The 25,235-nt window shown below is 43.0% G+C and overlaps 1 protein-coding gene across 4 annotated transcripts in view; it reads right to left on the bottom strand.

Moving 5' to 3' along the window:
- Nucleotides 1–25,235, bottom strand: part of ZHX3 (zinc fingers and homeoboxes 3) — a 129,931-nt gene that overhangs the window by 98,152 nt on the left and 6,544 nt on the right. For 2 of the 4 annotated variants that reach the window (XM_079783784.1, XM_079783787.1), the window contains exon 1: nt 13,788–13,977. The exons of 1 other annotated variant lie outside the window; for it this stretch is intronic. The gene's annotated coding sequence lies outside the window, so the exon portion shown is untranslated. Of the gene's footprint in view, nt 1–13,359; nt 13,407–13,787; nt 13,978–25,235 lie in introns of those variants that run through there. One more of the 4 variants, XM_079783785.1, reaches the window with a different exon arrangement.

Raw genomic sequence — 25,235 nt, 5'->3', positions numbered from 1 at the left:
CAGCTGTATCTAACCCACCATGGCAAGAAATGGTGTTGCTAAAGGAGAGATGATTCACCCAGAGGGCCACATGTCAGTGAGAGAGAATCCACTCTGTGGTAGGGAGATATAGCTGTGAAGCAGGACAAGCCCAGAAACAAGGCACACAAAGGCTTGGGGCGGGAAGAGTAACTGGGCACAGCTTCACAGCCTTCCTGTAAACCCCTCTTGCTTAACTAGAGTAAGGGAAACAAGGAGGAGTGGCCCCCTTCAGTTTATTATGGCCCCAGCCCACAGTGCTCTCCTGCCCTCACTGCCAACTATCCCTGAGAAAGATACTCAGAAGTGAGATGGTGAATGTTCAAGAGGCTTCCTACCCTGGCAGACTATGCCTTTCCTATGAAGGCCTCACCAACATCACTTAGAACTCCCTCTTTTCCCAATTTCTAAACTATATATCCAAATATTACCGCCCATTATCATTCTGATTTTCTATTCACCACCATTTGAGACATTCACTATGGTCCCAAAATTATTTTTAAGGGCTTCCATAAAAGCCCTTCTCCACCATACTTTCCTTAACACTTCATATGTTAATTTCAGAGACAAGTTATCCAAAATAATTGAGGAATGAGGCATTCTTAATGAGTTATGTAGATAACTGAAAGCTAATTCATTAAGCACCAAAATAAAGAATGCCTTAGTAAACAGAGACTATAAAATATAATAATTATATAATTAAATCCATAATTAAAATAAAGGATGCCTTAGTAAACAGAAAATATAAAATATAATCATTCAAAATTATTGCTAAAATAAAGGATGCCTTAGTAAACAGAGAATATATAAATATATATATATATATATATATATATATATATATATATATATATATATATAAAAGGCTAAGTGTCCATCCATCCAAAAGGTAGCCATGACGTACACTGACCACCAGGGGACAGACACTCAATGCAGGAGCTGCCATGATGCACACTGGCCATTTAAAAATAAACGGCACCACAGACCTGGCACCAACAAACCAATATTCAGCTTCTCCCAAGTGGGACACAGGCCCCGCCACCACCCTGGAGCAACACCCCACCAAATCACAGCCAACGCTACCAAGACCCCATGGCCAACCCAGAAATGGTGGCTGTGAGCACTGGGTAATGACATCACATAGCAACGCCCAGCTTCCTCTCCCTAGTGACCAGCATCCTTGGAGTTTCTTCAACCCAGGAACCCAGCCTGCTTTATAGCCAGGTGCAAACATTTTACAGTTTCACCGAATGTTTGTGAAGCGTTTTCCTGTGCCTCATCTCATTTGTTCCTCACAGAAGTCCTGGAGTAGGTAGATAGGAGACTCAGTAGAATTCTATTTTCTTTTCATTAGCAAGATGCAAATAGCGATATTAAAATATTTCTTCTAATTAATTTCCTTTCAATGTGCACAAATCCATGCACCGGGACACTAGTCAAATATATCACTCAAAATTATACCCAGCCTTCAAGAAGCAGTCTGATTACAATCACTCCCTGAAAGCATCCTCTGATCCACTCACCACTTCCACCCAACTGCCAGAAATAACCTCTCTTTTGTCTGTGGTCCTACATTTTGATTGCACCTCCTTTGTAGCACACAACATGGTCTGCTTGAGGTTAGAGATTTAAATGCACCTTCTGACTCAAAAAAATAAGTTCCTTGAGACCAGGAACCTCTTTTTTAACTAAGGGGCCTAGTTCACAGCAAGCATACAAACACTTCACAAATGGGATACTCCATCTAAAGTGATTCAAACACTATAAAGAGCATCAGAACAGAGCTGAGCCTTCAAGGGTTCCTGAGCTCTGTAGGGCAGGAAAGTGGGATATTAGAGAACATGTTACTATCATTAAAATACTCATTGGCCTCTGGTTCAGTACTTCTCAGCTTTAGAAGAAAATGTTTTTCTAACAGGGAAAAAATACCCTGAATTCCTGTGTGTGTTTTTCTAAAATAGAATTACTTTTTTAAACTCTCAACTTGCAAACTGAAAGTTCTGGTTGAGTTGGCATTGCTAACCCTCGAATGCCACAGTTTTTAGGTCTCAAGACGTGCATTCAAGTGGCTCCCTGCACTTCACCAGAGAGATGAGACAGCGAGTGGAAGGATGTGGTAAGTGACAGGAATATAACCAAGATGCTATGCCATGTTTGGCACCTGTACACCAGTTTGAAAGCCAGGCTTCTCAGGACCAGCAGTGCTAAGAGGAAATAAGAAATGGAACACATGATAGAGCAAATCAAGTTTTAGGCTCAAGGTCCATAGCAACCACTTGTAGCAGGGCTGACAACATTCTTTTCCTAAGCCCTAGTGTTTCGGTATGACACACAGGGTGGTAGGTATAGTTTAAGGATTCTAAATACTTCAACTCAACTCAAAGCCTCCTTACTAGCAATAGGGGATTCTAAGTGGTCAGCCAAGGACAGCTAACTTTCAAGATTCCTCCCCAGCAACTATTCTTTTGGAGGATTCTTCTTTCTTGTCATGAAAAGGAACTGAAGTTTCTTTGTGAAAATAGGGAGAATGGGATGGTAGGATTACTGGTATTGTGATATTAAGTATCTAATCATATACACAGCTCCTTGGGGTTTATAACTGCTCATGTCTTTGGTTTGTCATTGAGTAAAATTTTTTTAAATGAAGAGAATCTCAAAGTTTATTTGAAAATCCATAATTATAATGAAACATTTTAATATATTTTCTCAGGAAATGAAAAACAATATTTGTTAGCATACAACAGCTTAGAAAATTTAATAAAATAATTTATGAAACACCTACAGAAGTGTTTATTTGGTCAAAAAAAACCCACATACTTTAATAACAATCAAACATAATTGAAACACACTGAGGGCTTACATTCAGCTACAAGTGACGGGAAGTGCCCTGTCTGCCTGACAGAAGGAAGGGCTGGGTCAAGGCAGCCACTGCACAAGCAGCAGAGAAACTCACATGTCCTCCTTCTGGATGCACAATTGTAGATGTCACGGTCAATCAGGACAGCATACTCACTAGCACTGTTAATGCATAATGCATAAGATGTTTCCTATACAAATCAGACCCTATATAGATACAATATAGAAAAGAGGGGAATAAGTCTGATCAGTATCCTGGTGGACACAGTGGGCTTACAGAAAAATCCTCTCCCTCTCCCTTCCTCTCTGTAAAAAATCAATAAAATATATATTTTTTAAAAATCCAAACTCTGATCAATCTTTGATGTGGATCTTATGAAGAAACCAGTGGAAAGTTCAGAATATAAATACCAGATAGCTGGTGGTGATTTTGAGGATAGTCTTGATTGGAAGGCCAAAGGATCCGGATTATGGATTGGAAGATGGTGTTTCCATTGCTACTGTGTGTTCGTCTATCTAGCAGTCTGTACGATGGCTCAAAAATCTGATTAATGCCTTCTTCATTTTTGCCTTCCAATCTCCTACAAGTGTGGCTATTAATGAATTCTAACATGGAAGCATAGAGAAGGTGGGTTTTGGAAAATCAATTTCCTAACATTAGCCACACAGGAGAATGTCTCCAACTCTAGATTTTGTTGGCCCATCACAGATCCCTCATCTTAAGTCAAAATTTATTCACCAAATACCAGTCAGAAGGAAGGACAAAAAGCAAAGGGCCAAATATGAAAATAATAATGTATGTGAAACTATATTCTTTCATAAACTTGCCATACATAAAATTTATTCCAATTATTTATTAGTATGGGAAACAGCAAAAAGCTCCTATTCTAAGTACCCCCAAAAAGGAGCTTTGTTAGAGCGAAAGGTAGAATATACATAAGGTCACTAGGAAAATCTAAATACCAACTGTCCTTTTTCAATAGCCCCTTAACACAGAACAAATAAAACATAAACAGATATTTAACCTAACTGCATATAAAATACATTTCAACTCACCTATAAATCTAACAGGCTTCAAAATGGAGAGAAAATATTATTAAATAGCCCTAGCTGGTTTGGCTCAGTGGGTAGAGCGTTGGCCTACCGAATGAAGGATCCTGGGTTCAATTCCAGTCAAGGGCACATGCCCGGGTTGCAGGCTTGATCCCCAGTGTGGGGTGTGCAGGAGGCAGCCGATCAATGATTCTCTCTCATCATTGATGTTTCTATCTCTCTCTCCCTCTCTCTTCCTCTCTGAAATCAATAAACATATATTTAAAAAATATAAATATTATTAAATGTTTTCAGAAAAAGCAGTACCCATTAATCTTATGTACTATTGTTGAAAGACAACTCTCAGAATTATTTCACATGAATATTCATTTCTGAAATTAGTAGAAATTCACAGTCCAATGATGTACTATGGAGGTTCAATAAACATTACATTTATAACATTAATAAGAACTCTTTCATGTTGAAAGTTTTCTGGCACATTATACATGCATTAATTTCTACCAAGCTTTCTCCTTGGTAGAAATTAATTTCTACTTCTTTACATTTCTCTTTCTTTTCATATGTACTGGGATGGGTCAATTCAAGTCTTCCTTCTACTGTTTACATTCGAGAGGTTTTATCCAGTGAGTCTTTTCATTGTTGGAAAGGAACTGGGATAACTTAAGCCTTTCCCAAATTCTGCAATTCTATTTGATTTCTCTCCAGTGGACATTGTCACATGTCTTCAAAAATCTGTGTGATAAATGAAGGCTTTTCCACATTCCTTACATTCATAGGGTTTCTCTCCAATATTAGTTCTTTCACATTTTTGTAAGGAACTGGGGTCTAAGTAGGCTTTACCACATTGTTTACATCAAAACAGTTTTCTCTTCAGAGATTTCTTTCATAATTTTGAAGATCGCTGGGGTACCTAGTGCTTCACTGCATTTTTTACATTCATAGGGTTTCTTTCCAGTGTGAATTATTTCATGTTTTTTAAAGATAACTGAAACAACTAAAGGTGTCACTAAATTGTTTATCTACATAAGGTTTCTTTCTTCAGTATGAATTATTTTGTGTTTAAGGAACTGTGATCTCTATAGGCGTCACCACATGGCTTACATTCCCAGGGGTTCTCTCCAGTAAGTCCTTCTGTGTCTTTGGAAGGTGCCATAATATCTGTAGGCTATCCCACATTCTTCACACTCAAAGGGTTTCTGTGCAGTGGGATTTCTTTCATGTATTTGAAAACTTTGATAGCATCTGATAACATCTTGATGGCTTTCCCACATTCCTTACATTCATAGGGCTTCTCTCCAGTGAATTTTCTTTCATACCTTCAAAATTTTTGATAACATGTAAGGGCTTTTCCATATTCTTTATGTGCATAGGGTTCCTCTCCAGTGTGAGTTCTTTCATGTGTTTGGAAACCTAGATGACAACTGAAAGTTTTACCCTGCTGACATTCATGGGATTTCTCGCCTGTTTGAGTTCTCTGGTGGGTCTGTAAGGCACTCTAACACATGTAGGCTTTACCACATTGTTTATATTGATAAGGTTTCTCTGTAGTGTAAGTTCTGGCATGCATTGGAAAACAACTTTACTACTTCTTTACTACATTGTTTACATTCATAGGGTTTCTCTCCTGTTTGAGTGATGTGTTGGAAAAGTTTGGTGATATCTATAGACTTTCCTATAGACTTTGATAGAGTTTCTCTTCAGTGTGGGTTCTTTCATGTATTTGAAGTGAAGTTGAAGAACTTAAAATTTTCCCATATTCCTTACATTGATAGGTTTTTGCTCTACTCTGATTTCTTTCATGTTTTTCAAAACACCGGAGATAACTGAAAGCTCCCCCACATGTACTACATATATATGGTTTCTCTCCATAATTCTGATACTTATATGGCTTACATTCAGTTTGACATCTGATGTGCATATTATGAGAAGAATAAAGACTTTTCCACACACACTGTGTTCCCATGGTTTTACTCCAGGAAGAGTTTTCTTATGCAGAGAAATTTAGAATAAGACTGATGTTTTCTTCACATTGACTACTCTCTTTCCCACCACACATTCTCTCTACTATATGACTTCATTTCTATATTTCCTGGGTCTCCCTGAGTCCTTCCTACACAAATCACATGAGAGAGAAGCTGTGACATGGCCATCATATTTTTTTTAAAAATCCAAAGGGTGGGCAACACGTAATCCTCAGCTCAGTTGGAGAGAGAAGGGAGTAAGTACTTTTTTAATCTAGTGTCTTCAGAGACAGAATTGTGTCACATAAATTAATTTTATGGATAACTGAAGCAATAAAATATGCAAGCTTACGTTGGAAAGCTTTTAAATCGCATTACTTCCTTCTGAGCCTTCTGAACTAACCAAACCATAATTTGACCTATTATTTTTGAACAGGATAACAATTAAGATTAATTACTGCATTCGGAGACCACTGAGGCTAATGAGACTGTTTCCTCTACAACGAATGTTCCCAAACTGCTATACTTCAAAATATTTCTGCCTCTGTCATCACCAGCTAGCTGTCTCTTCTTGCTTTTGTCAGTGTGCTTGCCTCTAAGGAAGGGCCCTTTACTTCATAGCTTCTGATATAAGATAGACCTGGAAAGACAGTCTATTAAGGGTCATAAGAGAAGGCTCATGTCCATGTCTGAAGCTTCAGACCCACACAGTCAACTTCCAGACGCTGTGTTCTTATCCACTACAACTACACTTCCCTCCTTGACTTCAGTCACCTTCACTGGGTTCATTCACTTCAGTCATTCATGCCAGTGGCAAAACCCAGGAGCCTGTCATATCCAGTAATTAACTGCTCCAACTCTGAAATATTCCACTCACGTGTCCCTCCCTAACCACATCCTCCTATTACTCCATCACTCCAATGCACCCATTCCTTTACTTCATCAACACCTCTGGTCCTTTTCTCCTCCTCATCCTGCTTAGACATTTTTACCTTATCATGTTTATCACTCCCAGGCCAATGGCTTCAGTTCCTCTGCTCTACTGTCCTTCTGCTGCTCACCCCTGGCAAACCGCTATCCTGGCTAAATCCAACTATATGCCTTCTTTGCTCCTAAAATCAGGCAGCTGCGTGCTATGGTGTCCCAATCAATTCATGGTCTCCTACCTCAACAGAGCCCTACACACTACCTGGAAATAATGGTTGTTACCCTAAGGCCACTCTTCCTCTTCCTGACCTCAGTTATAAGTCAAATCTCCTTGTTTTCTCTGAACTCTTCCCACTCTTAGCAGAAAATCTCACCCCCTCTGTTTCACAGAGATGATGGAAGCCACCAGACTGGCACTTGCTTATAAGCCCAGAAAATGCAACTGTGCCCAGATATTCCATCATAAGGTCTGTCAAATCCACTGCATCTGTGCCAGGTCAACTGTTTGCTTGGGTGTTTGAAGTATGCTCCCAGTGATCATCATTACTGAAATAAGCAGCAATGATGGTAAGTACGTTTCTGGTGCAAAGTATAAAAATAATCAACATCTCAAAAATAGCCAGCCCCTCTAAAGATCTCTTTACCCTGAGAATGTAGCTTAAGATAGGAAGGAGTTTAAAAAGGAAGGAAGGAAGGAAGGAAGGAAGGAAGGAAGGAAGGAAGGAAGGAAGGAAGGAAGGAAGGAAGCTGTTTTAACTACAAGCATTTAAGACGTTTAAATCCAAACATAAAGTTGCCATGCAGCAAAAGAATAATTATAAATCCCAAGGCAAATCGTTAATTCCCTGATAATTTTAATAAATTCAAAACCAGAGTCAGTGAGATCATTTTATTATTATCTTTTTGTCACACTTACCCAAACTGTAATTTGTTGATGGGGCTACACAAGACTTTTTGGGGGGCTTTTTCCCCCTTCTTATAATATTAATAGCTAACATTAGTTGGGTTTTTTGTGTGTATAATTATGCTCCTCACAATGACCCTGTGAGATAAGAATTATTCTTTTTCTCCATTTATAGTTGAAAGACACTTAGATATGTTAAGTAATTTGCCCAAGGGTTTTCAGCTGGAAAGTGGCAAAGGTAAAATTAAAACACAGATCCTGAATATAAACTAATCTATGTGCTTTGGCAGAGAGGTTATTATCAGAAACTTCCCAGGAAATGCAAAATCCCAACCCAAGCATTCTTATTTTTTATACTCAAATATATGCTTAGAAACAAAATGACGAGGAATCATCAAATATCAATATTATGGTATATTTCCTATTCATTCATTCCTACTCCATGCATATTAGAAGGCATAATGAGTGAGAGAGACATTTCTATGGCCAGATCATGTAGATTCAAATCTTAGCTCCAGCACTTTGTTAGCTGTGTAACTTTAAAAATTATTTAACTTCTCGCCTGGCCAGCGTGGCTCAGCGGTTGAGCATCAACCTATGAACCAGGAGGTGGAGGTTCGATTGCCAGTCAGGGCACATGCCCGGGGTTGCGGGCTTGATCCCCAGTAGGGGGCGTGCAGGAGGCAGCTGATCAATGATTCTCATCATTGATGCTTCTATCTCTCTCTCCCTTCCTCTCTAAAATCAATAATATATTTTTTAAATTAACTTCTCTAAATTCAATTTTCTCAACTAAAACTAGAAATGCTAATGTAATAGCCATCATTACCTTAGTTAAGGTTTCTCCCAGATATTTAGAGATATGCATGAACACACCTTGGATATGTTAAGTAATGAACCTGGCACAAAGTAAGTCTCAAAAAAAGTTAGCTGTTAAAATATCAATATTTTTCAAAACATATCTTGCATCTACTGGATTCTAAGCAGAGCATGGGGTGCCAGGACTATACCATCAACAGTCCAAGGCTTCCCCTGCCTCATAGATCTTGTGGTCTATTGGGGGACTAGACAATATAGAAGAAAACAAATATATAAATGAAACTAGAGGCCCAGCGCACAACATCATGTGCGGGTATGGTCCCCAGGCCTAGCCTGTGATCAGGGCCATCTTCCCCGGTTGCTGGCAGCCAGCCCCGCCCCCGGCCGCCACCCACCCCAGTTCCCCATTCAGCAATGGGAGCCTAATGGCCAGGGGAGGGACCGAGAGGTGGGCCACTCACTGGCCCCACCCCTGCCACTGGTGGCCCTCTGTGCATGGGGCCACCAGTGGGGTGAAGGCCTTGTGGTCTGGCGCTGCCCACATCCCCGCCACCTACCCCTGGTCCCTGTTCACCATCGGCACCTCATAGTGAGGGGTCAAGCGGTCATTCTCGTCGTTCTGCCGTTATGGTTGCTGGGCTTTTATTATATAGGATACTTGGAATTTTGGCTAAGCAGGAAATGCACATGTACCGAGAGAAGGGACAGTGGGGAGCTACTATAGAAACAGTGATCAGGACAGGCCCCTCAGCTGTTTGAGAAGGCTCTATGAGAAGAGGGGGGCAGAAGAGGGAGTGCGGGGCAGAGGGAAGGGTCTGTAGAGGGACTTGGCAAATTTGAGGAACTGACAGTGCTCCAACCTGAGACAAGCATGGTGAGCTGGAGAGGAGGCAGAGAGGGAGACAAGGCCTGACACTTCTGAGTAAGAAGTGAGGATGTGGGCTAAGTGCAGTGGGAAGCCACTAAGCAAGAAGCTAATGTGATGTGGTTTAGATTTTTAGTAGGATCACCCTGGCTGTAGAGGGGAGAATGGGTTAAAAGAAGGTAAAAGTGGAAGTTAGGAGAGACCAGGTAACAGGTAGAGGCAGTCACCCAGCTGAGAGAAGATGGTGGGTAGATAAGGAGGGTGGAGGGAATGGAGGATTTGCGCTATCCTGGAGACTAGGCCACGAGACCACACTGATGGATTGAATGTGGACTGAGGAATCAGGAAGAATCAAAGATGACTTTTCTGGCCTGAACACTGAGTGAAGAGTCATGACAATGAGCCAGGGAAGGCTGGAGAAGAGGGGATGAAGGGGCCAGGAATGAGGAATACTAATTTGGAAGTTTAAGAGGAAGACTGAGAGATCAATTTTGTATATGTGTGAACTTTGAGATCACTGTTAGGCAAGCAAGTAGAGATAACAGGAAGGCAGCAGTTGAAAATGCAAGTCTGGAACCAGAAAAAGGTCCAGGCGGGAGGTGTAACTGAGGGAGTCATCTGCATCCAGAGGGTATTAAATCCTGGGAACAGATGAGATCATTTAGGGAGAGAATATGATGAAAGAAGGGAGATAATCTAATGAGAAAAGAGAAGAAATAATAAAACAGGTTGGTAATCTAACACTGATCGTAGTAATGCTAAAAACACAGAGAAAAATTAAAAATAAATTCTTAACAAATTACCTTTAGGCTTTTAAAATAAAAAATTTTCACTTTGGATTTTTCCCGAAAGTTTCTGTATATTGGAGGCATAAGAAAAAATTTTTTAAGTTCTCTGTTTGGATTGTATTCAGAAGGATCCTTTTCCTTAAGAACAAAAGTGAAATTATTTTTCAAAAACTCACTACTTGAAATTCAAGACTTTAAAAAGCTTACTCTCACACTATGTCCTCTCTGTAAACATTCTACCTTAAGATACACTTTTTCTCATCCTTATAATAAAAATGCAATTATATGTTTTATTATCAATGTCCTTTCATCCTGAAAGATGAAACTGGTCCTTGCAAATAGTCCAAGAGTCATACGAGAGGTGTAAAATGCTCAAGAGATCAAGAACTTATTTTAAAATGTTAAAAAACAAAAAACTTAAGTGTGCCTTCCAGGCCACCCAAAAACCGATAAGCAAGGAGCTGAAAAGGATAGAATTGCCAGGAAAAATATGTAAATATAATAGCTACTCCTCAAATGAAAACACATTAAAGCTGTAATTATATCTCTGGGTATTTGTTAACCCAAAAAACTCACTCTGCTCTTGAGGCTTATACTATCACTAAGAACTACCAAATTGAAATCATAGTTGTAAACATAACTGGGATACTTTATATGTTTAAAAGATTCCCAATGTTTCACAAGGGGTGATGTATAAGAAGGAAAGTCAGTAACAGTTGCCAAAACTGTTCCTTCCCTCAATTGTGAAATTAAATCAAGACTGAAATTCTCTTTTACAATCATAAGACTCTGTAAAATTCTTCTGTTCAGACATATAAAGGAGAGGACTAGCCTAACTTGTAAGGGATTGTTATTCCATTTCATGATGCAGCTATGCAAAAGCCTAGGAGGCTACCAGGAAGGTCACATGAATTGATGGATAATGAGCATTCATTCATTCAACAAATATTGATTACGCACCCATAACGTGTCAGGTGCTATTCTGTGTCCTGAGGTTACATCAGTGAAAAGGTCTCACATTTAGGAGTTAATGGGGGAGACAATGAAACAACAAATAAATACATATGTATTTGCCAACTGGTGTAAGTGCTATGAAGATAAGTAAAGTGGGTTGAAGGAGGGCTGGAGAATGGAGTGTATATTACACACAATGATCAGTGAAAGCCTGATGGTTATACCTGAGCAGAGACTTGAGGCCAGTACCATGATATTCAGGGAACAGAGTTCTAGATAGAGGAACAGCAAGTGCAAAGTCACTGAAGCTATGCTTGAAGTTTTTAAGGCATAGCAAAGAGAACAGTCTAGCATGGCTGAAAGTGAGGACAGGGAGGTAGCCTAGCAGGCAAGAACTTCAGATTTTACTTTAAAATGAGAAGCTACTGGAGTGCTCTAACAGAGGTCCTAACTTTTTAAAAAGATCACAAAGGGAACACAAGTTCTTACTCATAAAAACAAAACAAGCAGATGTCTCTCAATCTGTTCATAAGTTTAAAAAAACACACAATAAAACAACCTTACAGTATGGTAGCATTTTTGTAAAAAAAATACTCATACATAGGAACAAAAAACTAAAAAGATAGTGTGATTTACTATGGTTTGTGGGATTGTGATTTTTTTCTTAGGTTTTGATTTTTCTAGTTTTCTGCCTTAAACACGAATTACTTTTGAAAATTTAAACGTTATCTTAAGGGGGGGAGCACTCCCACTGTGAGACTACCTTAGTCTGAAATTTTAATTACGGGGAAAAAACAACAAAAAAATAAAGCATGGGAAACATTTTCTCCAAAAATTACTCGACTTTCTATGCAATGTTTGCCTGTTATGAAGCACTGCACAAATCAAGTGCTGCTCAATGTATCAAGGTCACAAAACCAACTTGGTTAATATGTTTATCATTACACTAGAGGCCCAGTGCACAAAATTCGTGCAGGGCGGGGGTGGGGTGGGGGTGGGTGGGTAGGTGTCCCTCAGCCGGACTGCACCCTCCGAAACTGCTGGCTCCTAACTGCTGGCATGCCTGCCAGCCTGATCGCCCCCTAACCGCTCCCCTGTCCGACCGATTGCCCCCAACTGCCCTCCCCTGCAGGCCTGATTGCCCCCAAGCTGCCCTCCCCTGCCGGCCATCTTGTGATGACGCAGGGACCACCTAGGCTTTTATTAGTATAGATAGTAGCTCCGTCCTCTAAAGCAACTTTGATTACCATCTTTCCAGGGCAGCAATAGAAAGCCCTTTTCATTAATTTCCTAAGGCTCTTTGATACTATTTTGCTGCTTCTGGATTTTTCCACTGTATGTCTCTTAGAAACAAATTAAGCCAGAATAAGTTGTTCCAGCTAATGAAGTGTACTTTGGGTTCTTTCCCCGTGATTGAGAATTATCCAGCAAAATACCAAATTGTTTTAGGACGCATTTTCTCTCAGTTTTGAAATATTGCACTACTACGTTACTACAAATAAAGAGCATCAAGATAACAATATACAAGAATGTGTATAAGTGGAAACTACAGGAATCCTTTTTTAAAGCAAGGATATGTGGAGGTCTCATGAGTAAATTACTATGTGTCTACATAGTTTAAAACAGAAAAAGAACATATGCCCTCCCTACTCCTTTACCCACCCTCAACGCCCCCCGCCCCACCCGCGCCCCCATCATTTAACAGTTTCTCCCAGGGCACAAGCTCAGGACCATCACTCCTCAGAAATGCAAACCACTCAACTCAAAATGACTCAGGCTCTCAAACACTTTGCACCTGAGCGCCACATCCCACCCACTATTCAATCACTTTCAACAGGCTTCTCTGAATGAAAATCCCAAACCGGGAAGGTTTAACTAGCCCCCAACACCGCTCACACGCCACCCGCGGCATCCGGGGACCCGGCGCCCGGGTTTTCTGTTTTCGCGAGGCCAAAAAAGGGTTCCAGGATTCAAGATCCTGCTGTACCCCAATGGGTCGAGTCCGGATTCACCTGCCTCCCTAGCCGAACTGGCGCTCTTTAGACCAGAGGCAGTGGCCGGGCCTTCCCCGCAGGACACACGGGCCGGCCGGAGTTGGAGCAAGTGGCTCTGACCTCCCAGCATCTCCACCTCCCGTCAGTCAGGCCGTCCCCCCACTCCCCTCCCTGCTCTCGGGCGCACGTGTCGCCCCCCGGCGCACCCTCGGACACGCACCCTCACGCGAGCGGGCGGGCGGGCATCTGCGGACCCCCACTTCCCCTCCACACCCCTCTCGTTGCTCCTTTCGCCGCGGTCTGGCCGACCTGAGCTACACTGACCCCTAGGAGCGGTGGCACCCCACGCCCCCAGGACGCCCGAGCCTGAAGCTGGGGGAGGGGGTGATGACAGATGGGCGAAGGGCGGGGATTCGGGGGGAAGGGGCGGAGCCTCCCAGCATGGAGGTGCTGGCGGCTGACAGTAAGAGTGGGGCAGCGGGCGGGAGGGGTACGCGGACACTGCGGGCAGGGCCGGGGGTCAGACGTGGCGGGAAGGAGCTCGCGCAGACACAGGGGGCTGACAGGCAGAGAGACACACAGACACGGGAACTGACAGTCGCGGGGACACACGGGCCGGCGGGCCGGCGGGCCGCGGCAGGCGCTCACCTGGCAGCGGCGGCGGCGGCGGCGGCGGCGCCCGCGGCCGGGCGGCTCTCACCGCGCTCCGGGCCTCTCTCCTGGCGGCCGGCCGGTCGGCCGGTGCAGGCCCCGCTGAGGCGGCGGCGACGGCGGAGCCGCAGACTGCTGAGCGGCGGGGACGCAGCTGCACCAACCGACTCCCGGCCGCTCGGCTCGGCTCGGCCGTACTCGGAAACGCTCGGCTCCGCTCGGTCCCGCTCGGCTCGGCTGGGGGCGTGGCCCGAGGCCCCCCGCCCAAGTCGCCTCTGGCGCCGGTGGGCGGGGCTCCCTTGCGAGCGCGAGCCCCCTGACGTACCCGAGAGCGGACCTTGCCCCGGGCGCATGCGCGGGCTGCGGTCCGGCTCTGCCCCGCGTGGAACTTGAGGGGGTTGGTGAAGAAGGGGACTGGGGCGGATGCTGCGGCCCCAGAGGTTACCGGCTTTTGTATTCCATATCCTGGTCTTTCTGGAGGACCGGCTAAGGAAGGCCACACCAAGCTACACTTTGAAAAGGATGTGGGCAGGGCAGGGGCCAGAGGCCATCCCCACCCTCTCCCCTCTCCCCGTCCAGTGTTTCCCAACACGCGTCACCTTGGGAGTCCGTCTTTCTTTGATCCCACCAACGGGCACGTCACTGCAGTTTAGGAACTCTTCTGTTTCCTAAACAGAGCAACAACTTTTGATAACTGCTTTCCTAACGTTAAATTTCCAGGTACTTGAAACTTGAAAGCATCAATTAGCCCCCTCATAGAATAACGCTGTCCCTTCTTCACAGGTTCTATTGTGTAACCTGTAACACCTGGGATGGGGGTGGGTCTTTTCCTGAGTTTTCCTCGCACGCTCCAGGTACCGTGTTTGTGATGGAGCCCAGGTCTATAGCAAATGGGCTCAGGAAGTGGTCCCCACCTTTAGAACCTAGTGATTAATAAACAGCAAGAGCTCTGCAGTCTGACTAACTGGGTTGGAATCCCAGATCTGCATTATACTAGCAGATTAATAGTTGGTAGAGTGACTTTGGACATGCTACTTAATCTCTCACCCGTAAAAGAGCTATGAAAATATTAGGAACGAAGCCAATAGGAATGGTTGAAAGGGTTAAATCACAGCACCTGTGACGTTTTCCACACGGTGCCTGTTGTTGAATAAATAAGGCTGGCTTTAACTTTAGTTTACTTACAATTTTCAGAGCCTGAAAACCAGTCAACATATACAAGGGTGGGCAAATGTAGTGAGTATGCGAAAATTAATTTTTGTATTATATATTTTTCTATATGAACTATAAACCTACTTTTGCCCCTCTTTTCCCCCCCCCCACCCCCCACCCCCACCCTAACACACACACAAGTGCTGAGCAATATGTCAAACTTGCCAGGTACAATGCCAAACTGAAAATTGCTCCTCATCTTGCTCCTTTTCACAGTCTTCCCCATCCCCAATTAATGTCAATTCCATCCTTCTGGTGGCTCAGGACAAACCATTGGAATCATCCTCGACTGGTCTCTTGTATCACATCCCACACGCAATCTAGCAGCAAAGCTTGTCAGCTCTCCCTACAGTGGCCTCCTCTTCTCTTTCCTGGAATATTGCAATAACCTGCTACCTGCTCTCCCTGAATTCACTCTGCTCTCGTGGAGCTTGTTCTCAAGCAGCCAGAGGGATTCTGTTGAAACCTAAGTCAAAACATATTTCTCCTCTAAAGCCTTCAATGGCTTCCCGCCTCACTCAGAGCAAAAACCAAGGTCTTTTTTTCAAGGACCTTCAAGATTCTATGTGACTGCACCCCTCTGCTCCCCAGCACTCTGCGTCTCCATCCAATCCACCCCCTCACTCCACTCCAGCCACACTAGCCTCCTTCCTGCTCCTAGAACATGCAGGCCACTTTCACCCCAAGACCTTTGCCCTTGGTATTTCTTCCCCCCAAGATATCAAAAAGGCGTGCATCCTTACTCCAAATATCTGCTCAAAAGCCATCTCCCCAGCCAGGCTGGTGTGGCTCAGTTGGTTGAACACTGACCCATGCACCAAGAGCTCAGGGGTTTGATTCCTGGTCAGAGCACATGTCCGGGGTTTGGGCTCAATCCCCAGTAGGGGGCCTGCAGGAGGCAGCCGATACATTTTTCTCTTTCTTAGATGTTTCTATTTCTCTCCCTCTCCCTTCCTTTCTCTCTGAAATAAATAATATATATAAATTCCCCAGAAAGACCTCCCACACCACTATACTGAAATATCAAGCCCCAACCCCCATCACTCTCTCTTTCCTCATCCTGCTTTATTTTTCCTCATGGCCCTTATGACCTGACTATCATCTGTAATGTCCCAAGGGCAGAAACTTTGTGTTCTAGCATCTGGAGCATGGCCTGACATGACCTGAATATCATCTGTAATGTCCCAAGGGCACGAACTTTATATTCCAGCATCTGCAACATGGCCTGACATGCCCAAGCACTCAATAAATATTTGTTGAATGAAAGTATATATGGAATGTGTTGTTCCAAAGGACTCCATTTACTCAACCAACTTTTCTGAGCATGTATTCTAACCCAGGCCCTGTGGGATGCAGAGGTAAAGGAGTCACTCTCCCGACCACTGAGAACTCAGTATTTTGGAGGAGACAGACATGTAAAGAAGTACTTCTGGAAGAAAGTATGGAACGCTCCATGGATAAGCCACCTGCTTTGGGAAGTAGAGAGAAGGACATAATTAACCCTTTGCACTCGCTTGCTTTTTTCTCGATTCCTTTATTCTAATGCTAACTGTGTCGAGTCACACTCGATATCCGAGTGCAAAAGGTTAATACTATATAAGAGAGTGTGGAAAGGCTTCTCAGAGGAAGTGAAGCTAGGCTGGTCCTAAAGAGATGAGGGGGAGGAGACTCCAGGCAGAGGAAACAGGATGCACGTAAAACCAGTGTTGGGAGGTTTGTCACAAATCTCCTTTATCGAAGAAGGCAAATTATTATTTTTTAAATAATTTAAGAAGATTCCAGGTGGTTCCTATAATGTCACCTGCACTTACATTCTGATAAGCTTTCTCAAGTGGGAAAGAAACTGTCAGAAGTATAGTTGATGCAATAGAGTTACAACCTGAGCTCCATTTTATTGGAGTGAGCTACACCTGTGACTTTTTTATGTCAGGGTCCAGAGCAGGGGTCCTCAAACTACGGCCCGCGGGCCACATGTGGCCCACCGAGGACATTTATCCGGCCCGCCGGGTGTTTTTGCCACCGCTGCCTGTCCTGCTTAGCAGCTGACTCGTCCCGGGCCCGCAGTGCACGGGTGTGGAATGTGCGCCGCACTCTCTGACTCCCCTCCTTCTCTGAGGGACAGTGAACTGGCCCCCTGTTTAAAAAGTTTGAGGACCCCTGGTCCAGAGGCAAAGAGCATGTATCATTAGACGTTTGCTGGCTGCAAGTACCAGTTACCCATCAGGCCAGTTTAAGGAAAATAAAAGGAGAACTTAAAAGCTTGGGGTGGGGCAGGAGGGTGGTTCTCTCAGGCCAAGGGCAAGAACCCAGCTGGACTTCTGTATGAATTGGAAGCAGAGCAAGGGTTACCAGTAGGACCATCTCTGCAAACTTGTTTTCTCTGATTCATGATAATAAAATGGACGTATGTCTGCCAGCCACTCCCAAGTACATGACAATTCCAACTATCCAGAGAGAGACTAAAAATCCCTAATTGTTCCAATTTCCAAATCCCAGAAAAGAGGCTCTCATTGACCCAACTTGAGTCAGGTGCCCCCTCCTAGTTCACCAGGAACCCACCGCCGTGGATCAGGACCACAAAAAAGGAATTGCTTTGAGTTGAGGAGATAACTTAATAGAACTCCCTCTTAGAACCATTAATTTCACGTCATGAAAAAACATCTGGGAGACATTTGATTGTGACACAGGAGAAGATTATTGAGTTTCTGATTTCTGCTTAGCAGGGAGGCCTCTTTGTAGGCAGCAAACAAAACAGGAAGTTGCTCTTTTCCCAACAAAAAGTGGACAGAAACTGGGGTGGTCTCCATAAGTCCTCTGTAGTGGGTATTCTGATGGCCTCCTATGGCAGTTGACATTAATGCCAGCCACCAAAGGTTTTTGGGTTTGCTTGCAAGACACTTCTTAGGATTGTACTTCTTTACATCTTGGAGTCAGGAGTGGCCATGTCACTTACTCTTATTATGGTCAATAAAGTATGAGCCGAAGTGTATCACTCCTGGATCCAAATTTTAAGAGCTAGTAGGCTATTTTTTGTTTTCTCTTTCCCTCAATAACAGCAAAAGACAATGCTTGAGATAGTTGTAGCTCCATCAGCCTAGGTCCTGGAGTGAGAAAACATGGAATAATGCCCCTAGATGACCCACAGTGGACATGTAGTATTAGCAAGAAATACACCTTTGCTGTTATAAAAAAAAAAAAAATGGTGCTTGTTTGTTATCACAGCAAAACCCAGCCTATCCTGAGAGATGCATCTTCCTAACATCCAGTCTATCTCACCCCCCATTGTACAGCAAGACAATCTGAGTGGGATGGACCCTCATCTCCCACATGGGGTGTGGACCCTAAACCAGTTGAAGTAATCTCACGCACCTGGTATTGGTTGCTCCAGGGATAGCCCTCTTACCCTGGCCTACATCTATCAGTACCCAGTATTCACCTCATTGCAATAGTTGCATAAACCCTTCACTGTCTCCCTGGATGTCAGTAAGGAACTATTTGCTGCTGGCAGCTACTTTGTGACCAGGAAGAGAGCCAGCCTAATGATGACACCAATGCATGGAAAAGGGAAAGGCAGATGAACTGAAGAGAAACAGAGTTGGGGTGCTGATCAAGGCTTACCTGAATCCATCTACCCAATAATCTACCCAATAAAGTTACTTAAGTCAATAAATTCCCTTTATCATTGATTCTAATTTGACTTGGAGTCTCTTATACTTGAAACCAAAAGCATTCCAACTATGACTGTTCACTGCATACTTCTGAGTAGTAGCCAGTGCCACTGACTCACAGGTGGGAAAGAGTCTGGGCTATGAACAGTTGCAGGAAGAGAAGCTGAAAATTCTACCTGATTTATATGCCAGTTCCTTATCAAGAATGAGTATCACGATGCAGGCACAGCACAGAGAAGGATCGGGATGAGGCCTGTCTTCTGCCAGCACTCACAGCTAGGGTTCTGCTGCCTCTATGGGCAGCCCAGCCCAGGACCCCCGTCCTAACACAGGGTGGGACCTGGAATCACATCTTATTTTCTAAATATGCACTTTCTGCTGGACCAGAGACGAGTTTGAATATCCATGAGCTCTCCAAGCTCATAGTATTGTCTGTCCCCACCCACTGCTCTCCAATAAATATGTATTGTGCACCTACCTACCATGTACCTGACCCTCTGTTAGGTTCTGGATATGCAGCAGTGAATAAAACCAGAGACCTTCATGGAGCTTACAGCCTAATAAATAGGGCAGACACTGGTCAAGTAATCAACAACATAAATCTTACATGGTGCCGCGTACCATGAGATCCAGGGGGGTGGAAACCTTGGAGAATTTAATGCCGGCAAGCCTGCACTACCAGATTTTCAAGTCAAAGAAAAACAATTCTAGGTAGAAACACAGAACTATAGGACAAAATGAAGATCACAGGCAACAGTATATATGTGGATAAATATGAAAACTACTTTAACTGTAAAATAATTACTATTTAAAGCAATAACAATGTATTTTGAGATTTGTAACATGTAAAAGTAAACAATATGACAGAAATATCATAGAAGGTAGAAGCAATAAAGAGAATTATACTGTTATGAGGTTCTTATATTGTTGGGAAAATTGTAAAATACTAATTCAAGTTATGCTGCAATAAGTAAGGGTGTATATCATAATCTCCAAAGTAAGCATTAAAAATATAAAAATGGTTTATCTAAAATTCCAATAGAAAAGAAATTGAAAGCAAGGTTTCAAAGAGATGGTTATACTCTCATGTCCATAGCAACATTATTCAAAGTAGCCAAAATGTGGAAGCAGCTCAAATGTCCATCAATAGGTGAATGAAAAAACAAAACATAATATACTCATACAGTGGAATATTATTCAGCCTTTAAAGGAAGAAAGTTCCGCCCTAACTGGTTTGGCTCAGTGGGTAGAGCATCGGCCTGCGGACTCAAGGGTCCCAGGTTTGATTCCAGTCAAGGGCACATACCCAGTAGGGAGTGTGCAGGAGGTAGCTGATCGATGTTTCTAGCTCTCTATCCCCCTCCCTTCCTCTCTGTAAAAAAAATCAATAAAATATTTTTTTTTTAAAAAAGAAGAAAGTTCTGACGTATACTACAACATAGATGAACTTTAAAGACATGAAGCTAAGTGAAATAAGTCAGTCACATACACAAAATAAAAGAAATAAGTGAGTCACAAAATACAAATACTCTATGGCTGCATTTATATGAATTACAGGCATACCTCAGAGATATTATGGGTTTATTTTCAGACCACCATGATAAAGTGAATATAGCAATGAATTTTTTTGGTTTCCCAGTTCATATAAAAGTTATGTTTACACTATCCTGTAGTCTATTAAGTGTGCAATAGCATTACATCTAAAAACAAACAAACAATGTATATATCTTAATTTAAAAATACTTTATTATTAAAAAAAATGCTAACCATTATCTGAGATTTCAATGAGTCAATCTTTTTGCTTGTGGAGGGTCTTACTTTTAATTTGTAAAAAAAATGCAATATCTGCAAAGCACAATAAAGCATAGTGAAATAAAGCAAGGTATACCTATAACTAAAGTAGTCAGATTCATAGAAACAGAAAAGAAAATGGTGGTTGCCAAGGCCTGGGATGGGGGGAGGAATGGGAAGTTTTTGTTTAATGGAGATAGAGTTTCAGTTGTGCTAGATGAAAAGTATTCTGGAGACCGACTGCACTGAAGTGGGAGTTACTTAAAGCTAGTGAACTGTACACTTAAAATGGCTACAATGGCACATTTTATGTGTATTTTTTAATGCTTTTATTGACTTTAGAGAGAGAGAAAGGGAGAGGGGGAGAGAGAGAAACATCCATGAGAGAGAGAAACATCAATTGGCTGGCTCCTGCACACTCCTTACTGGAAATTGAGCCCACAACCTGAGCATGTGCCCCCCCTGGGAATCAAACTGGTAACCTCTGAGTGTATAGGATGACACTCATCCAACTAAGCCACATTGGCCAGGGTTTGTTATATGTATTTTACAACAGTTTTTTAGGAAAATTAAATGGAGCCCTAGACAGTTTGGCTCAGTGGATAGAGGACTGAAGGGTCACGGGTTCAATTCCTGGTCAAGGGCAAGCACTTTGGTTGCAGGCTCAATCCCCGCCCCGACTGGGGCGCATTTGAGAGGCAGCCAATTCATGTGTACCTCTCACATCGATGTTTCCCTCTCTCTGTCCCTCCCCCTCTCTTCCACTCTCTCTAAAAATCAAAGGAAAAATATCCTCGGGTGAGGATCAACAAAACAAAACAAAATCAAATGGAGAAGATAAAATGAAACAATAATATATCCAAAAGAAGTGAGAAAAACAGGAACAAACACCAGGTAGGACAAATAAAAGACAAATAAGATTATAGCATTAAATGATTTGGAACCATACCTATAATTATGTTAAATGTAAGTGGACTAAATATTTAATAAAAAGAAAAAGTTTGACAGGCTGAATTACACAAACAAACAAAAGACTCAATTATAAAATATTTATAAGAGACACACTTTAAGGACATATAGGTTGAAAAATTAAAAATGGAAATATAGCTAACATTTAAATAAGAAATATTACCTACCTTATATAAATTCTATAAGAAAATAGGGGAACAATTCCCAACTTATTTTATAAAGTCAGCATAATCCTACTACCAAAACCTGGCAAGAATATGACAAGAGAAAATACCACAGACCAGTATCTTTCATGATCGTAAATGCAACAACCGTAAACAAAATGTTAGCAAATCAAATACAGCATAAATAAAAAGGATAATAAATAAAAACCAAGTGGAGTTTGTCCCAGAAATGCAAATCCGTTTAACATTTAAAATCAACCACTTTAACATAATAAAATAAAAAATAATTTGATCATCTGAATAAACAATTAAAAAAAGCATTTGCTAAAATTCAATACCTATTCACAATCAAAAATGTTTAGCAACCTAGGAATAGAACTTCATCAATTTGACACAGGGAATATAGGAGGAAAAACAAAAACACCAAAACTGGAGCTAACATCGTCCTTAATGGTAAAACATTGAACACTTTCCTCCCTAAGGTCAGGAACAGAGCAAGGATATCAGCTGTCACCACCTCTAATCAACATTTTACTCTATGTCCTAGCCAGGACTGTAAGGCAAGAAAAAAAAAAAAAAAAGTCATAAAGATACGAAAGAAAAAAAAAAGTAAAACTGTCTTTATCCAAAGATAATATGATAGTGGAGATAAGAAATCCTAAACTTTTAGGACCAATAAATGACCATCTTAGTCTGGCTGCTATCATGAAATACCACAAACTGGGTCTTATCGACAATAAAAATGTATTTCTGGAGGCTGGAAGTCTGAGCTCAGGGTGCCACATGGTCGGGTTCTGATGAAGGCCCTCTTCTGGGTTGCAAATTTAATACTATCCCCAAATCAACCTTATTTCTACCGTCCAGCAAATGTCAGAAAATAGTTTTTAAAAAGAATAGTCAAAATAGTTTTGAAATAACAACAACAAACAAAAAAATGCCAAGTACAGACAAACCTCAGTTCTCAAACAATTCACTTCTTGACCTGACAATCCTTTCATGCTAATACCTGTATGATCAATCAAGCATGTCTCACTCAGGCAACAACAAAGGGGAGAATGCACAGGTATGAGTCAGTTTACCGCTAAACCTTATGTTGTTAGCATCTCAGGAAATGGTGCTGTGAATATTTTTGTGGGCTTTTTTTCCCCTTTGTTGCTGATTCTTGTTAAATTTTCATTTTTTACTATACATTTCATTTTCTTTCTTTAAAATATATTTTTATTGATTTCAGAGAGGAAGGGAGAGGGAGAGATAGAAACATCAATGATGAGAGAGAACCATTGCGGCTGCCTCCTGCACACCTCCTACTGGGGATCAAGCCCACAACCTAGGCATGTGCCCTTGACCGGAATTGAACCTGGGACCCTTCAGTCCACAGGTCAACACTCTATCCACTGAACCAAACCAGCTAGGGCTCCTTTTGAATATATATATTTTTAATATATTTTATTGATTTTTTACAGAGAGGAAGGGAGAGGGATAGAGAGTTAGAAACATCGATGAGAAACATCAATCAGCTGCCTCCTGCACACCCCCCACTGGGGATGTGCCTGCAACCAAGGTACATGCCCTTGACCAGAATCGAACCTGGGACATTTCAACCGACACTCTATCCACTGAGCCAAACCAGTCAGGGCTCCTTTTGAATATTGACTGGGAATTGAACCTTGACCTCCTGGTTCATACATAGGTCGATGCTCAACCACTGAACCATGCCACCTGGGCCTGTTGAACTTTACAAAAACTGAACATTAGGTGTTAAATATCTGTCCATTTTAATACACGTAGACCTACTTCACACTTGGAGAGGGGGGTAATGCATATATTTATTATCTTGATTGTGGTGATGGTTTCATGGGTATCTGCACCTGTCAAAACTCAAATGTATGCTTTAAACATGTCAGTACTGTATGTCAGTCATACCCCAACAAAACTGGAAACATATTGTGCTTTTAAATCTTTTACTGTTTTCCCCACTTAACACTCTAAATTCCATCCAGTCTGCTGTATGTGTGTCAAATTCGTAGCTGCGCACTGCTGTGTAGAAATAAGCTGTAAAATAAGCAGATAGTTCTCAGTGAAATGGGGTCTGCGTAGGGCACGTCATTCAGCCATCCCATCCTTGCCTCCTGCTCGCCTATGCCACAGACAATGCTATCCTATATAATAAAAGCATACTATGCAAATCGACCGAACGGCTGAATGACCCGTCAGTGGGGGGCGGGGCCAGCGAGCAGGCAACATCAGGCCAGCCAAGGCACGTGCCAGCAGGCAGAGGGCGGGAACAGTGACGAGGTGAGGGGCAATGACCAGTGGTGGCGGAGGGGCGATGGGGGAAGGGGGAGCCAGCACCGTCGCCTGATCAGCCCAGCGGCGGCACCGTAGAGGCAGGGTAATGGAGGCGGCGCTGTCCCCTGATCGCCCATCTGGTCACCTCCCGCAGAGGGAAGCCAGACTGCGGCTTACGGGGATGGGGCCTAAGCTGTCAGTAGGACATCCCCTGAGGACTCCCAGATTGTGAGAGTGTGCAGACCGAGGGCACCCCCCCTCCCACCCCCAGTACATGAATTTTCGTGCACCGGGCCTCTACTCATAAATAACCTCCTCCTTGTCATCATGTATCTAAGCAAACTGTCTTCAAAATACACTTCAAGGAGTGAGGTTGCTGAACAACGTGCCCGAGTCAAGTTTCCCCGTGCAGCCCGCTGCCGGGAGGGTCCCAGTCTCTTCACTTGAGTTTCTGACCCCTTCCTGCTGCAACAAGACAGAGGGCAAGGACGTAGGTCCGTGGCATCCCCCTTCAATTTGGTAGCCACCTCATGGTTGCTGACAAAGAATTCTTCAGGCACATGGCTGTGGCCATGCCATAAGTGCGTAACAGATGGAATGTCTTTATTTTTTACTTGTTTTTTTATCCTGTTTTGGGGGACGGATGCAGGTTAGAGAAAGAAACTCTATAGCCTGACTTTCGGGGCACGCCCTGTCGGCCTTCAAAGGTCCACCTACAGGGGGGAGCTGGGCCTCAGGGCTCAGCCAGGGTTTGAAGCAGCCAGGAATGCAGCAACCCAGCTGGCCGCTCAGGAACACCTCTGAACAAGGCTGCGGGGAAGGAAGTCATTACACAGACAGCTGGGCTGCAAAAAAACAAAAATACTCCCCACACCAAACTCCACAAAGCAGTGTGGCTGGGTGCCCCATGACTCAACGGGTTGTCTGCCATGTGGCACACAACCCTCACCCACTGCTGGCCACTCCTCTGAGCAGCTTGGAAATGACTGGGCGGGGGCCCCGGGAAAATCCATGACTGTCTTCCCTCTCCACCCTCTCTGCTCTGCCATTGCTACCCTCAGCAGCTCCCTTCTCCTCACTCCTTCCCTTTTCACCCTTTTGCCCTTAAAAAAAAAAAAAAAAGGCTGGAATTTAGTATTTCATACCTGCTGGAGACTTTGTGGGGGCACTGAGGTCAAAACACTGGCAACCGCCCTGGCAGGTTTGGCTCAGTGGATAGAGGACTGAAGGGTACCAGGTTCGATTCTGGTCAAGGGCACATGCCCGGGTTGTGGGCTCGATCCCCAGTGGGGGGTGTGCAGGAGGCAGGCAGCCAATCAATGATTCTCTCTCATCATTGATGTTTCTATCTC

This window comes from Cnephaeus nilssonii (assembly GCF_951640355.1).
Source record: "Cnephaeus nilssonii genome assembly, chromosome: 11".
NCBI lineage: Eukaryota > Metazoa > Chordata > Mammalia > Chiroptera > Vespertilionidae > Cnephaeus > Cnephaeus nilssonii.
This window is presented reverse-complemented; position numbering and strand designations above follow the sequence as displayed.